The sequence below is a fragment of the Cebus imitator genome, unplaced genomic scaffold, assembly GCF_001604975.1.
Source record: "Cebus imitator isolate Cc_AM_T3 unplaced genomic scaffold, Cebus_imitator-1.0 Scaffold71, whole genome shotgun sequence".
Classification (NCBI taxonomy): Eukaryota; Metazoa; Chordata; class Mammalia; order Primates; family Cebidae; genus Cebus; species Cebus imitator.
This window is the reverse complement of record NW_016107386.1, coordinates 1,571,344-1,577,156: the sequence shown is the minus strand read 5'-3', so window position 1 is coordinate 1,577,156 and position 5,813 is coordinate 1,571,344. Positions and strand designations below refer to the sequence as shown.

At 51.1% G+C, this 5,813-nt stretch overlaps 1 protein-coding gene across 1 annotated transcript in view; it reads left to right on the top strand.

The window, feature by feature from the left end:
• The first annotated feature begins 3,697 nt into the window (after positions 1 to 3,697).
• MFSD13A (major facilitator superfamily domain containing 13A) overlaps positions 3,698 to 5,813 on the top strand; it is a 14,690-nt gene continuing 12,574 nt past the window's right edge. The window contains exon 1 of the mRNA XM_037739560.1: positions 3,698 to 3,878. The gene's annotated coding sequence lies outside the window, so the exon portion shown is untranslated. The remainder of the gene's footprint in view (positions 3,879 to 5,813) is intronic.

Below are 5,813 nucleotides of genomic sequence, written 5' to 3'. Positions count from 1 at the left end.
TTTTTAGTAGAGACAGGGTTTCACCATGTTGGCCAGGCTGGCCTCGAACTCCTGACCTCAGGTGATCCACCTGCCTTGACCTCCCAAAGTGTTGGGATTACAGGTGTGAGCCACCACACCCGGCCAATTTTTTTATTTTTAAAAATGTTTTGTAGTGATGGAGTCTACTGTGTTGTCCAGGCTGGTCTCCAATTCCTGGGCTCAAGTGGTCCTCCTGCCTCAGCCTCCTAAAGTGCTGGGATTACAGGTGTGAGCCACTGCATCAGCCATGAAAAATTTCAGTATATAGCAACCTGAGAAGCTGTTGCTCAGGGAACCTTGTGATCAGAAGCTCACTTGAGGGCAAAATGGAGGACAGATTAGAGAGCGAGGGGGTGGAAGCCAGTCGTGGAGGAGGTTCTCGTGTTAGTTGAGGAAAGCTGACAACCAAACAGGAGCAAAGGATGGAAAAGAGAGATGGGAGTGGGATTCACCTGGACTTGATCCAAGATGGTGGTTTTGATGAAGTGAAGCGGGTAGGATGTGGGTGGATGCTGGATGTACATGTTTCTGGCTTGGCCACCTGGATGGGCAGTTAAGGCAGTCCTAGAGGTAGAAAACGCTGGAGGGAGATTGGAAGTTGAAGGACTGTTGCGTTCAGGTGGGCCATTCTGGACATTCTGTTCAGGCTGGACATGGGAGCTGTGGAAAGAGTCATGAAGGAAAAGGTAGAAGGTGAAATCACTGTAACGGCTGATAGAGACAGCCTGAGCTTGTCTCTACCTGGCTCCTATCACACTATTGACATCATGACTGCTGGCTTTTTGGAACCCCACTCACGCCTCTTGCGGGCACCAATCTTGTTTTTGAAATCCCCTTTACTTTATAGCCTGTGGCCTGGAATGGACTAAAAGTTTGAGTGAATATATGAGTATTGAAGATGGAAATGTGAGGCACCCTCCCTTTACATTTAGAGGCTCTGGGAGAAAGTGCCAAAGTGAAGGGGACTGAGGAGAAATTGGTAGATCAGAATAGAACATGGCGGAACCAGATCAGAGAGGTGGGAAGTGAAGGGAGGGGAGAAGACAGAGTGCGCATAATCTATCTGTCCCATGGTCCAGGGACTCCAGTATGGCCCAAGGAGTCAGGCAGGTGATATGGCCCTGTCCTGGTGCTGACATAAAAGGTAACTGGCTACGTTGTCTCTATAATCAGAGGGCTGAGGGGCCTCAGAGTGTAACTGTGGGGCATTAAGTGCAATGTGAGGGACCAAAGGTCTTTTCTTCTGGGTCACATACAGCTCCGGCCTCTGTCAGCTTTCCCTATTTCCATTTCCCCACTGAACACCCAGTGAGGGCTAAGTAAAGACTTGGAGTTTGCTTTGAAATAAAGGCACATGCGGCCAGGTGTGGTGGCTCATGCCTGTAATCCCACACTTTGGGAGACTGAGGCAGGTGGATTACGAGGTCAGGAGTTTGAGACCAGCCTGGCCAAGATGGTGAAACCACGTCTCTACTGAAAATACAAAAATTAGCCGGGTGTAGTGGCATGTGCCTGTAATCCCAGCTACTTGGGAAGCTGGAAGCTGAGGGAGGAGAATCGCTTGAACCCAGGAGGGCAAAACTCACTGCGGCTGTTGCAGTGAGCTGAGATTGCACCATTGCACTCCAGCCTGGGTGACAGAGTAAGACTCCATCTCAAAAAAATTAAAAAGAAGTAAGGAAGGGAGGGAGGGAGGGAAGGGAAGGGAAGGGAAGGAAAGTAAAGAAAGAAAGAAGAAAGAAAGGAAGGAAAGAAAGAGAAAGAAAGAAAGAAAAAGAAAGAAAGAAAGAAGGAGAAAGAAAGAAAGGAGGGAGGGAGGGAGGGAAGGAAGGAAGGAAAGAAAGAAAGAAAGAGAAAGAAAGAAAGGCAGGCACATGCTGGCCAGAGATAGAAAGGCAGGGAGACTCTTTTAGCAAATGTATGTAGGTCCCAGTGCGCCTGCCAGACTCCAGGCTGAATGCTGAGTTTTCTGTTCTCACAGCCAGGTAAGCACAGATGGAGGTAAGAGGTGAGGAGAGGGGCAAAATGATCACCTGTCGTCTAGTCATGAGGCTTTCTGGATCAGGAGGGATTTCAGCAATTGTCTAAATCTAGAAGAGATGGGGGTGGGGTGGGGTGGGGGGTGACAGGTGACATGAAATGTGTGAAGAGTGTTGAAGGAGAGAGATTGGGAAGGAGGGACAGGTGAGTGGGAGATGGATTCTTGGGGCAAGGTTCATGGCATCCCTAGGGGCTCCCCAGGAACTGGTTGAATAGGCTCTAGCCCCAGGACATCAGGCCTTTACAATGGAGGATTTGCTGTGGTTGTTAGGAGGAGGAGGACAATATTCCTGTTGCAGGGAGTTAGCTCACAACCATCAATGAAGGTCATAAAGATGAGCAGTTCACAAAGCTCCTATACCCTTGTTTCTCATTTAATGCCTGCAAAATCCCTGTAAAGCATAAAACAGGCTCGCAAAAGGAGGGTCCCAGCTAAGAGCAGTGGCTCACACTTATCATTCCAGCACTTTGGGAGGCTGAAACAGGAGGGTCCCTTGCACCAGTCCCAAGACCAGTCTGGATAACATAGTGAGACTCCATCTCTACAAATAAGTTTAAAAATTAGCCAGGCATGGTGGCATGAGCCAGTGATCCCAGCAACTTGGGAGGCTGAGGTGAGAGGATCATCTGAGCCAGGGAGGTGGAGGTTGCAATGAGCTGAGATCATGCCACGCCACTGCACTCTGACCTGAGCAACAGAGCAAGACCCTGTTTCAAATAATAATAAAGGAGTCCCTTAGCGAGGAAGTGGTGGGGCTAGGAGATGAATTCCAGGTCCTAAAGAAGCCAAAGGCCACAGGCTGTTTACCCTGTGTCCCAAGGTAGGGGAATCAGGCAGAACTGGAATGTGTGCTGTCTGGTTGCCCAAAAACCTATCCAGGCTTACAGCCCAGTTGGGAGAAATCATAAAACATCCTCCACAGCCTACATTGAGCAAAACAAAACTTGATTTTGAGGAATTGTGCAGGAGTGGGAAGAGGAAAGACTGTTGTGGGAGTCAGGATAGCCAGGTTCCACCTCGACTGGGCCCTTGCCGCTTGTGTGTTATTGAATCTCTCTGAACCGCAGTTTTCTCATGTATAAAATGGGGATAGAAGCCCCTACCTCCTAGGAATGATGTGTGGACTCAACAAGAGAATGCACTGTTGTTCTGAATGCAGTACAGGGCACATAGCAAGCGCTCAGTACTCCTTGTGTTTTATTATTACCGTTGTTAATACAAGGAGGTTGGGCTGCATAGCTGCTCATTCAGGCCTTGGTTGCTGTGGCTAGAGCCCTGCTGCCCACAGCTCAAGCTGGGCCTGTCCACCCTTGAAGGACTCATGATGCAGCATCAGGGAGTCCCGGGTCGTGCCTCTGCAACCTCCAAGTCGGCAGCAGCAGTGCATCCGCTCAGACCACAAGGCTGGATGGAGTGTGCTGACTTCTGCTCTCCCAGCGAGTACTAGGCTAGGAGAGGAAGGAAGGTGAGCGCTTAGAAAGAAAAAACGTGTTGGTTTGAACAGAAATGACATTAAGCTATCGTGGAGGTAAAGGAGAGGGGCTGAGCCGATCAGGAATCCAGGCAACCTGGCCCTATTTGCCAGTGTCCACTTTCTCTTTTTGGTCGCTAAGGGCAAGTGCCCGTGACAAACATGGCGACGGCAGCCTCAAGCGCGGTCACCTGCCAGAGCTGCGGTCCCAGGGGCCTCGCGGGGCCAATCGTTGGAACGCCGCAAAGGGAGAGGCTGGGGAAGCCCTAGAAGCACGCGCAGGCGCACCGGCTCGCACCTGGCTCCCGCCAGGCGCGGGATTAGGATTCGCCTGCTACGACTGCGGTGAGAGGCTGGCTAGGGGCTGGGGCACGCGGGCTGGAGAGGGCTGGGCTGGGGCCAATCTGGCACAAACGACAGGCCCAAGGGGGAGGGGAATGCTTTGCGCTCTGGAAGTCATAGGGTTTGTCTGTGGGGGCTTTGGGGTGATCATATTTTGGATTGGGAGAGTTCTGTGGTCGGGGCGGAAGAAGCGGGGTTCAAGCGGGCAAGGGTGGAATCCTCGCAGAAGGGCTCTCCCGGGGTGTAAAGAAAGGGATGCAGTGGATCAGATAGCTCCCTGGCTGTCTGGGATCGAGGAATGCACTGGTCAGGCCGGGATCCGTTTCATTAGCATAAAGGCGTTTAACCCTGGTGGCACTTGAGGAGCTTTAAAAAAAAACACCGATGCTGGGCCCGCCCCGAAAGATTCCTACTTAACTGTTCTAGGTGAGGCCTGGGCCTCCGTATCATTGCACAGCTCCGCAGGTGATTTTAACGTGCAGGCGGTGGGGAGCATGTGTTTCAGCACCAGCTATTGAGTGAAAAGCTCCTGGGTTGATCCCAAACTCATCAGTGGCTTGGGAGGGGCAGGTGGTCCTGAGGTCGCCGCTCTAGGGACCTGAGGGGAAGGGGGAGGGAGAAGTCTCCATCTCAACAAGTTGAAAGCTCATTTCCAGCGGAAGAGGAGGATGGACCCCCCCATCCCCCAACCCTGGGGCTAGGCCCTACTGTGCCGAGACTCCGCAGGGAAACAAGACCCTGAGAGTAAAGCAGGAAGCACATCAGACAATTCAGAGGTCAGCTACCTGTTAAGAAAAGGGCACATTGGGTAGTATACATTTAATGTTCATTTGTTCATTTGGTATTTCTGAGGACAGGCAGAGAATGGAATTGTTTTCTCTGCTTCACAGATGTGGGAATAGACTCAGAGAATAAGTTAAGAAAAATATTCACACCTGACCCAGGGCTCCAGACTCCAAATTATGCCTATTCGTAGCTTTTCCCTCTGCACTAATGCCTCTTGTACAGTCTGATGCCCCTCACTCCAGGGGCTCAGTCTGGTATTCTTGGTTTCCTCCACTAAATTCGTCAGCCTCCCCAACCCACCATAGGTTGGTTCAGAAATCAGGGAGATGCTGCTGTGTCCATCCCTTTCTAGTCTTACCTCCCAGGGGCCTGATAGGGTGGAGGGGAAGAGTTTTGACAGCTGCCGGAGGGCTCCTTCCAAACAGACCTGATTCTGTCACTTCCCCACCCACAGTGCCCCACTTGTCCTCAGCCTAGAATCTTGTGCAAGGTTTACAAAACCCTTCCTGATGGGCCCCTTTCTCCTGCGCTGCTCTGAGCTCTCTTCCCAGATTGTTTCTGTGTCTCTTGGCACAGTGCTGTGCACCCAGCGAAAGCTTAATAAATGTTCCTCTGTTATGATCACTATTCTTCTTTGTATCTGTTGCCTTGCTTTTGTGTCTTACTTAGAGAGGCACATCAAGCCTCCCAGGCTGCCCCTTCTCTCTGACTCCCATAGTCAAGCAGAACACAGAGCTAGGGGCACAGTGGGGTCTGGGGATGACAGTTTTCCTGTGACTGCTGCTACTGTTCCCTAGGGCTGAGGATGCTCATATTGACCTTTTAGGGGCAAATCGACCCAGCAGGGATTGACTGAGCACCTACTGCATGGTGAGGGAGCCTGATGGAGGCAAAGGACAGGGATCAAGAGCGGGACTAACCCAGCCCTGCTTTTAAGAAGCCTGTGGGCTGGAGGAGGGACAGGGAGGCATTTGGATGGCTGATAAGAAGGACTCAGGGCCTGAAAACCGGAGAGAACGTCTGATTGGGTGTTCTTGGGAAAACCATGACACTGGATAAGCAGGATTTGATAAGATGGGGAGGAATGTGGGGGCATGATGAAGTGAGAATGCTGTGGTTTTAGTCATAACCTGTATTTTTTTTTTTTTTTTT